The sequence below is a fragment of the Elephantulus edwardii genome, unplaced genomic scaffold, assembly GCF_000299155.1.
Source record: "Elephantulus edwardii isolate Elephantulus edwardi_28Jun2011 unplaced genomic scaffold, EleEdw1.0 scaffold00459, whole genome shotgun sequence".
Taxonomy (NCBI): domain Eukaryota; kingdom Metazoa; phylum Chordata; class Mammalia; order Macroscelidea; family Macroscelididae; genus Elephantulus; species Elephantulus edwardii.
In genome coordinates, this window is record NW_006400209.1 from 502,080 (window position 1) to 512,630 (window position 10,551).

Genomic DNA, 10,551 nt, shown 5'->3' on the forward strand with positions numbered 1-10,551 from the left:
AGTTGGGAAGCCTTTAATATAAACAGATCTGTTTTTTATATCATTTTTGTACTCATCAGTCACTTCAGGGAGGGGTTTGCTTGGAGATCTTCTGATTTTAGTTTTATCTTCACTTATTTCCATGAGTTCTACTTTTGATTTCTTCAATGCCTCTACTATTACATTAAAGTCTGTTGTTAGACGATTTAATCTGTTGAATTTTATCATTATCTCCAAAGGTACCCATCCTTCATCTAGTTTGATCTGTTCCTTTAAAAATTTGTCCCATGGTAAGTTAAAGTCACCAACATAATACTCAATCTGATGACAGATTTTGGCCTCCAGCTCAGCCATTTTTTCATTATCACCATTTTCTGCCATTGTGGCTCTCTGAAGATTTCCTTGATGGGTCTTGTCCTGGAGAAGCGCTACCCAGGATACCGGTAACAGGACGTCGCAATTCCTAAATGCCACTGGAAGCCTAACGCACTCAAAGATGGGGAAGAAGGCCGGACTTAATCTTTAGAGGCCACATTCATTGATGTTATCCATTGCTATTTTGCATCCCATGGAATATTAGGAATTTTGTAACTTTCAGTCTTGCTCCAAATGCACCTTTCCCAAGTCAGCAGAGTAAGCATTTTTACTCTGGATGTGTTCTGCTCCAGACTGCCTCCATAGCTCCACAAACAGTATTTGCTTCTATTTAAGCAGGCCCCATGATGCTGTCAACCAACCTCAAAACTCCCTCTATTCTCTGATGGTTGTGTATTTAATGATTACCAAATTAGCATTGGAAAGACATATCAAGAAAATTTAGCCTTATACCAACTTGAAACTAAAATTGAGGAGGCCTAATTTTTTTTAATTATTATTAAATCAAGAAACAATGGCTTTGTTACTCTCCAGTTTGTTACTGACAAAATTACAATACTTTTGAGAACTTTTTGTAACACAAAACATAATATACAAACGGATAAGCAAAAATACAACAAACAAATTGAAGAAAAACCAGTTAATACTTTCCAATTTGGGTCAGATATTTTAAAATTTGTGCTTCCTGAGTAAGAAAAACCTCTTAAAATAAAAATAAGATAGTTATTAGTAATATTGTTTTCTTTCACATGTGTCAAAAGTTTACTCTAAAGATAGTTGTTTGTATATGCATTGGTTTTCTTAGGAAAGATGCAAATAGTTAAGCTATAGAGTACAAACTGAAAGGTTCATCGTTTGAGCCCAATAGCTGCTCCTTGGGAGAAAAATGAAACAATCTGTCCATAAAGATTTAGAGCATCAGAAAGCTTGCAAAGAAGTTATACACTATCTATAGGTTTGTTATGAGTCAGAATGGATTCAAGAGCAGTGAGTTGACTTGTCTGGACAGTTTTGAATATCATATAGTCAGAAAACAAAACCTTAACTCCATTTAAAAATTTTGGCACGTGTCTGGAATCCATCCTGGGATTGAAAAACTACCTTTTCTGAGACTTCTGGCAAGATGACAGACTCAGACCTAAGATATAAGAAAACAAAGTTTACAGATATAGATAATACTGTTGGAACCCTGCACTTCAAAAGAAACAGTTCAAAAACTGTCTTCAAAAAAAAGTGAAGTGAGGTGGTTTTCCCTGGTCTACACCTCTCTCCAGACTAAGGAATCTCACTTGGGCACTCCCTTAATAAAGCTGTTTTAAGCTTTCTTTCCTTTTCTCTGGTCCATTTCCTTTACATCCAGTGTGAAGACTTAACATCTGGTGCTCGAAACCCAGGAAAGTAGTTGAGGCATGTTGTGCCCCACCCTCTTTTCAGGGTGAGTATGGTGTCCCTTACTCTCTTGAACCTACCAGCTAACACAGTGTCAAAACTTTGAATGGATAAAAGAAAAGACCAACCTAACAGTGAACCAGGTGTTATGACATCCATACCTGGCTACTGAACTCAGGCCAATCCAATCCAGCTGCTGAACCCCAGATCTTCGGCTCTGTTCAGCAGGAAGTAGCTAGAATAAAGATGCATTGCCCTCTTTTTCCACTACAGAAGCTGGAATGTTGGGCCCAAGGTCAAAGGGGAATTAAAGGATTCAAAGAATACGATATGTCAACAAAGGGAGTGAACAGCCTTGCCCACTTGGTTGAACCATCAACCACAATAAAATGACCCTCCCTGAAGGCCCTACTATAAAAACCTTTCCCAACTCTCCTTGGGTGTGGTTTTCCCTGGTTTATTCCTCTCTCCAGATCAAGGAATCTTACCCAGGAATCCCCTTAATAAAGCTACTTTAAGCTTTTAAAAAAAAAAGTGAAGTAAGCTTCAAAGGAAGTAGTTCTGATATTGATTGAAAGAAGGGAATGAAAATCTTGATTTAGGAGACAGATGGAGCAATGAATTGTGAATAGACTTGAGACAGTACACACATTTTAAAGTTCCTGGAGCAGGAATTCTGGACTACAGTGACCTCTCCCTTGTTTCTCACATCCTGCTAGTGGTCCCTCTGCTCACCCACAATGTGGGCTAGTCATGTCTCCAGGGTCCTGTCACCACTTAACCTGAGGTCAAGCATGTATCATTGTTGACCAGCTGCTGAGCATATACCTCACCCTACATTTGGACATAAACTTATTCTACTGTTTATTGCCTGCAACCATCCAGAATCTCTGTCTCAAATCACCTAGGCGGACAGAAAATTCTCCTGGTGGTCTTGTAATTTGGTTCCAAGAGAAAACAGTGTTTAGTAGAATGACTCACTATCTGTGGGCTGGCAGTGACTATTCGTGGTATGATGTCCCTGTGGGTCTGGCACCAGGTACATGTCATTTCATTTGGAGGTGCATACACATTGCACCCATTAGGATCAGGATAGCACACACCGCCCCTGCACTGATTGGCGGCCCTATATTTGCAGAGTCTCTGTCCCTGTCTGGGCAGTATTTTCTTGGCTGCCCTCTAACCTAGTGAAGGCTTTCTCTTTGGCTGTATACCCTGCCTTCAGTCACCTCTCAGACAAATACAAACTCCACCTTGACTGAAAACGATACCCTCAAACTCTGGACTAGATGAAATCTAGCCCACAATAGACATCTTGGCTTCATCTACCTCCACAGTGACAAGAACACAGAGCAGGTGCCCTGTCACACCTACTCTCTCCACCAGCCTGGACTTAGGTTATCTAATTTTTTTCTTTCTCTTTACCATTTCTTCTTCCTTCACTTCTGTTTTTCTTCTTTCCCCTTGCCTTTTTTACTTTTCTTGTTCTTTTTGTACCTCTATGAGTTTGAAGGAATTAGGAAAGATCAAGTAGGACCTAAAAAATGGGAGCGTAGATAAATGGTGATTAATTTTATAAGACACAATGTGTGAGAATGATCATATACAACATAATGTGACTGAAGGGAAGTATGAAACACAATTTATATGAATGAAGCAACATATACAAATTTTGTATGCAAACCAATATAAAGTAAAAATAAATTAAAAACCAAAACAAGTGGAATCCACCGGCTCTTGCTGAAAGAACATCCCATCCAGAAGGTGCTCTGAGTCATGGTTGCGCTGACAGCTGCCCAGCAGTGAAGGCAGTAGGACCGAGTCCACGGCTTAAACCTGGGCCTTCTCACTCAGAGCTGCTGTCATTGCTGTGGGCTGAAATAAGATAGTTTACCACCACCCAGCTCTCCAGCTTCACCAAATAGCTGCTGTTCCAAGCCCAGAAGCCAATCGACAAGGTCCTGGACATCTCAGAGGAGGAGCCACACTCCTCACCGAGAGCCAGAAATAAATCTTTCAATTAGTGGAGGATAGGATGCTTCAACTTGGGGCTTAAAATCAAGCACAGAACCTCAGAGTCCACCAGTAGCCTCTCCTAAAGCAGTTGCAAAACCCGTTCGGAGGACTGTGATAGATGAATCTTAACATTATTTCAGTGCCTTTCTCCCTACAACAGATGTACAGACTATCCAGAAGAGTCCACTAGTCTCTAAGCCTCCAGCCAAATCACAGCGACAAGAAGAGGAAGTGAAAAATACATTACTGGAATCCTTACACTTGTGACAGCTGAGAACGACCGAAACAACTGAGTTAAATGTGAAAGACTCCTCTTGCATCACATTTTAAATGCAGCTCCAAACAACGCTCCACCACCACTGCTGATGCTGCAACACCGTCAGGTCCCTGCGCCAGCACCACCCTCCCGCCACAATGGAGGAACGAGTACAGCAACATAGATGAGTTCGCAGAGGGTTCCAAGATCAACGCGAGCAAGAATCAGCAGGATGACGGTAAAATGTTTATTGGAGGCTTGACTGGGATACAAACAAGAAAGATCTGACTATTTGTCTCGTTTTGGAAAGGTGATAGACTGCACGATTAAAACAGATCCAGTCACTGGATGGTCAAGAGGGTTTGGATTCGTACTTTTCAAAGATGCTGCTAGTGTTGGTAAGGTTTTGGAACTGAAAGAACACAAACTGGATGGCAAATTGATAGACCCCAAAAGAGCTAAAGCTTTAAAAGGGAAGGAACCAAAAAAAAAAAGGTTTTTGTAGGTGGATTGAGCCCAGATATTTCTGAAGAGCAAATTAAAGACTGTTTTGGCACTTTTGGAGAGATTGAAAATATTGAACTTCCCATGAATAAAAACCCCAACGAAAGAAGAATATTTTGTTTTATCACATATACAGATGAAGAGCCAGTAAAGAAATAGTTAGAAAGTAGCTATCATCAAATTGGTTCTGGGAAGTGTGAAATCAAAGTTGCACAACCCAAAGAGATATATAGGCAGCAACAGCAACAACAGAAAGGAGAAAGAGGTGCTGCAGCTGGTGGGCGAGGTGGTAGTAGTGGTCGTGGACGAGGTCAGGGTCAAAACTGGAACCAAGGATCTAATAACTATTATGATCAAGGATATGGAAATTACAATAATGCCTATGTTGGTGATCAAAACTATAGTGGCTATGGTGGATATGATTATATTGGGTATAACTATGGGAACAATGCATATGGACAGGGATGGTCAACAGAGGACATATGGCAAGACATCTCAAGGAGGTGGCAATCACCAAAACAATTACCAGCCATACTATAGAACAGGAAGAGATGCTAAAGTAACCCATCATGCAGAACAACTTTGAAGATTGATCTTCTGTTGATCTCAGATGATTATTTTGTAAAAGACTTTCTAGTGAACAAGACACAATTGTGTCCAACTGTATATAGCTGCCAATTAATTTTCTTTGTTTTTACTTTGTCCTTTGCTATTTGTGTTTTGACTAGATGGGGATTTATGTTTATACAAATTTTATTTGTATGATTTCATGTTAAACTTCCAATAAATGCTTCCTTATGTGAAAAAAAGAAAAAGTGAAAGACTCTTCTCTGTGTGCATTAGGGGAAACTCCAGTAGTGGATGCTCTGTTACCTAAAACAGAAAGTGAGCATGAGGAAACTTTTAATAAAGAATCTGACATACAAATGCCACTGGGACATTTTGAAGTGTCTGAGAATATAAAACAATGGTTAAAAATAATGGATCTGATATTTCCACATCATCTCTCGCAGTGGAAACAAAGGACATAACTTTGGAACCCAAGGGAGAAAATGATAAGACAAAAAGAGTACCATAACTTCTCCTCCTATTAGTACCTTCTCATCAGGTGCTTCCAAAACTAGTGACACTGAAGTTTTAGACCACTAAAGTATAGTAAGTGAGAGCTTAGTAAGTTCAAGACAAGAAACAATAGATTCAAAATCAAGTCTTCACTTGATGTAGACACCTTTTAAATTTCTTTCTGCATCTGCTTGTCCTGACTATAATCATTTAACTTTCCAAAAACTCTCTGAGAGTTGCAGCTCATCAAGCGCTTCTGAATAGACTTGTTTAGTGTTCAGTCATTAGATGGCTGGAATGTACATGTTATCAATTCAGATGATGTATTGTCAGGCAAGGCATTATACTTAGTACCAATTGCTGTGAATTCTTCAACTCCAAAGATTAAATAGTGGAATCTGTTGAAGGAAAATCTGAATAACTAAATTAAACAAGTATACCCACTGAAGAAACAAAAATGGAGGAAACTGGATGATGTGCCAACTCCTGTCGACTGTAAACAGCCTCTTCTACACCAGTAAATAAAGAACATGCTGTCTCAGACAAAAAAGGTAAGAAGGACACAGTTGCTGAGAGTCAGCCAGAAGCACTTCTTAGAAAGGAAGATGTTTGCAAGGCAGCTGATATTTTTAATGATAAAATGGAATAAAGAGAGATTCAGTTATTATTATCTGTTGGTAAAGAAAAAGCACTTCTAGAAGAAGCCTATGATAATCTAAAAGATTAAATATTGAGAGTGAAAGAACACAGTCACATTTCTTCCTTCCAAGATGATTCATTTACTCAAAGAATTGTAGAGGCAATAAACAAAGTTCAACTTTCCTGCAAAGAGGGATATGCTGTTAAGAAGGAACTCAACAATATATTGCTCAGAATGAAATAAATGGAAATTATAAAAAAAAGAAGGAACTCAAAAGCATAAAAGAAAAACTTGCCAAAAGATTAAATAGTAGTCAAACTACAGAGCTTTCAAAGAGAAAGATAAGCAGATCTAAGGATTAATGGAAGAAGGAGAAAAGCTTTCAAAGCAACAGCTGAATAATTCCAATATTATTAGTAAGTTAAGAGTTAATTAATGAGATTGACTCAGGACAGGGAAGGGTACAGAACTGCTATATATAGGGTCGCTATACATCACAGGTGACTTTAAGCACATAACAACAATAACACACTATGACAGGACTGGAAGCAGGAGTGGTATCCATGTCCAAAGGAACATACCTCCAGAAACTCTATAATCTTGATAAACGTTGATAGTTGTAGAGGGGCTTCAGGCCCTTTGTTCATAGAGTTGCTATGAGTCATGCTTGATTTGAAGGCAATCAACAACAAAGGCAAAGAAAATGAAAATATTACCTCAAAACTCAGCAAAAAAGGTTAAGGAACTAGAAAAGGAGTTACACCATTTAAAACAGGTCCATGATGGAAAAGAAGAAGCTGAGGTTGTTGTTGTTGTTATGTGCTATCAAGTCACTTGCAACTCATAGTGTCCCTATGTAGAAGAGCCCTAAATCCTGCTCTATCCTGTGCTAACCTCATTGTCTCAGCCACACCTACTCCCACTACTCCGATCACTGAAATGATCCATCTCATTGAGGTTCTTTCCTCTCCTGTGCTGTCCCTCCACTCTCCCAAACATGATCTCCCTCTCCAAGGACTGGTCCCTCCTTGCAACATGCCCAAAGTATGAGACAAAGCTTCAGATCCTTAGCTCCAAGGAGCAGCCCGGCTTCACTCTCTCCAGATCAAACCTGTTTGTTCTCCTAGCAGTCCATGGTATATTCAACATTCTTCTCTAGCACTGCAACTCAAAGACATCAATTCTCTTTCCATCATCCCTAGTCCTTGTCAAGCCCCCCAATGAAAAGCATACAACTGTGAAGACTATACCCATGATCTACAGCCTTAGTCTCCAGCCTGACGTTGTTGCTCTTCAGTACTCTGGAGAGGTCCCTGACAGCTGACCCAATGCAAATTCGTCTTTTGATTTCCTGGCTACTGGTACCAAGAGTGTTGATTGTGGAGACAAGCACACTGAAACTGTTAACTATCTCAGTCTCTTCACTACCCAATCTGATGCTGCCAATTGGCCCAGTGGTGAAAATCTTTGTTTTCTTGATGTTGAGCTTTAATCTGGATTGAAGGCTGCAGTACGTGACCTTCTGCAGCAAGCGCTTCAGGTCCTCCTCAGTTTCAGCAAGCAGGGTTGTGTTATCTGCATAACGCAGGTTGTTGACTCTTCCACCAATCCTGATGCTACATTACTCCTCATATATCCCAACATGCCGGATGATCTGTTTTGCATACAGATTGAAGAGATATGGAGACAGAATACATCCCTGGTGGACGCCCACCCAATTTTGAGCATGTAGTGTCTCCTTCCTCTGTTCTGATGACTGCCTCTTGGTCCAAGTGTAGATTTTTCATAAGCACAATCAAATGTTCTGGGATTCCCTTTCTTCTCAGAGTCAGCCACAACTTGCTGTGATTCATACAGTCAAAAGCCTTTGCACAGTCAATGAAGCACAGATAGACATTCATCTGGTACTCTCTGCTTTCTGTGAAGATCCATCTAACATTAGCTATAATATCCCTAGTACCACGACCTCTTCTAAACCCAGATTGCACATCTGGAAGTTCTCTATTGGCGTATTGCTTCAGTCGTCTTTGGATCATTTTCAGCAGAATCTTGCTTGCATGTGATATTAATGATATTGTTCAATAATTCCCACACACTGTCAGGTCACTTCTTTGGAATGGGAACAAATATAAATCTCTTGCAGTCAGCTGGCCGGCTGGCTTCCTCCAGATTTCTTGGCACAACTTAGTGGGCACATCCAGGGCAGCATCTGTTTGTTGAAATATGTCAATCAATATGCCATCAACTCTTGGAGCCTTGTGTTGTGCCAGTTCTTTCAGAGCAACTTGAACTTCCTCCTTCATCACCACAGGCTCTTGCTCATACATTATTTCATGAAATTCTGTGTCAGGCAATTCCTTCTGGTACAGTGACTTTGTGTACTCTTCTATCTTCTTTTAATGCTTCTTGGATCATTTAACACTCTACCCAAAGCATCCTTAAGTATTGTCACTCATGGCTTGGCTTTGTTTTTCAGTTTCTTCAGCTTAAGAACCGCTAAGCGATTTCAGCCCTTTTGATTTTCTGACTCCAGCTCTTTGTACATTTCATTATAGCATCTTGCTTTGTCATCCCGAGCTACCCTTTGAAATTTTCTGTTCAGCTTTTTAATTTCTTGATTTCTTCCTTTAGCTTTGGCTTGAGAAACAATAGAGAGAAAATATTTAAAAACTAAATTCTGTGGTAGAATATAAAGAGAAAAATCTTAGCAGGGTAGATACGGATGAGCTTGAAGAAAAGAATAAAAATATGTATCCAGGCTGCACTAGATAGTGCCTACAAAGAACTTATGAATTTTCACAATGCCAATGCTGCAAAGGATAGTGAGACACAAGAAGGTGTTCTTAATCAGGAAATGAGAACTAAAGAAGGCCCAGGAAGAAACTCAGCAACAGCAAGAAACATTAGTGATTCAAGCTGGGGACATTAAGCTGCCAGGAAAGAGGAATATCCAGGGTATGAGATCAGTGAGCACCAGTAGAAAGTCCAGAACATAGAGAATCAAAACAAGAACTGAGTCAAAGTGTTTCATCAACAACAAAACCTTTACTTCCACAAACAGAAAACTTGAAACATCTCTAGGATCCCAGACCTCATTGTGGGAGAAGTTAGGGAAGATTATTTCTGACAGTATTTCTGAATCCCAGACAGTGTTGGCAGCAGCAGTTGAAAGAGAATGTGCAGCTACTGAAGAACTCCTTCCAGACAAAATTCAGAGGTCTTCCATAGAGTCACAGAATTATCACTTAAGACAAAACTATAGTAGAAAGCAAGCCCAGTTAGAAGCTGAGAAAAATAAGCTAAGAAAACTGGAAGATGAAAAGAATCAGTGATAAGCTGAATTAGAAAACACAAAAGATTAGTATGTAAGAACACCTGAAGATACAAAGAAAGAAGACACTGTTGAATAGCCAGAATAGGAGAAAATGAAAGTAGAACAAGAAAAAAAGAAAGCAATTTTCACTCAAGAAGCAATAAAAGGCAAGCCATCTTCTGTTTCCGTTTATGTTCTAGTGGAGTTGTTTATGGCAGGGCTACAAACGTCTTTCTGTCCCAGGACCAGCCTCATGATTCCTCATTTGAACCAATGCCTGCATCAGCAAATGGAATCTTTACAAATCTGAAAGGAAAAGAACAGGATCAAGTATGACTGAGAATTTACAGTCCCAGCTAAACCTAAGAGAAGAAGAAATTACTCACAGCTAGAAATTGGCAATCTGGGAAAAAACTTGATCCATAATGACTTAATTAACAAATCAAAATTATGAACTTGAAGAGGAAATAAAGGAAATACCCAAATTTCAAACTCAACTAAGAGATTTGGATCAAAAGGCTACAACACTATTCAACAGATGTATGGAGAAAAAGCAGAAAGAAGCAGAAGAACTAGATCTTGAAGACATAAAAATATGTATAAGACTCACCACAGCAAGATAAAGGTAAATAATCCAATAGAAAAATGGGCACAGGATATGAACAGACACTTCACCAAAGAAGATATTCAGATGACTAATAAGCACATGAAGAAATGTTCAAAATCCCTAGCTCTAAGAGAGATGCAAATTAAAACAACTATGAGGTATCATCTCACCCCAGTAAGAATAGCAAAATTTAACGGAACAGCAAGTAACAAATGCTGGCAAGGTTGTGGAGAAACTGGAACTCTTTTTTTGTACTTGAATTTTTTTATTATTAATTTTAATAGACATTTACAGAGGTTTTGGATTTCCATTCATTCATTGCCGCACTTTTCTCCCTGCCCACCCCTCCCCACCAGCTCGCTCCCTCCTCTGAAGAGAAAAAGAAAACAGAAAAAAAAGTTATTCCTTCA

The 10,551-nt window shown here is 39.4% G+C and overlaps 2 pseudogenes; both read left to right on the forward strand.

Moving 5' to 3' along the window:
• The first annotated feature begins 384 nt into the window (after positions 1-384).
• On the forward strand, positions 385-5,105 carry LOC102868659 (annotated as a pseudogene).
• Positions 5,106-6,111: 1,006 nt separating this feature from the next.
• LOC102869055 overlaps positions 6,112-10,551 on the forward strand; it is a 9,464-nt pseudogene continuing 5,024 nt past the window's right edge.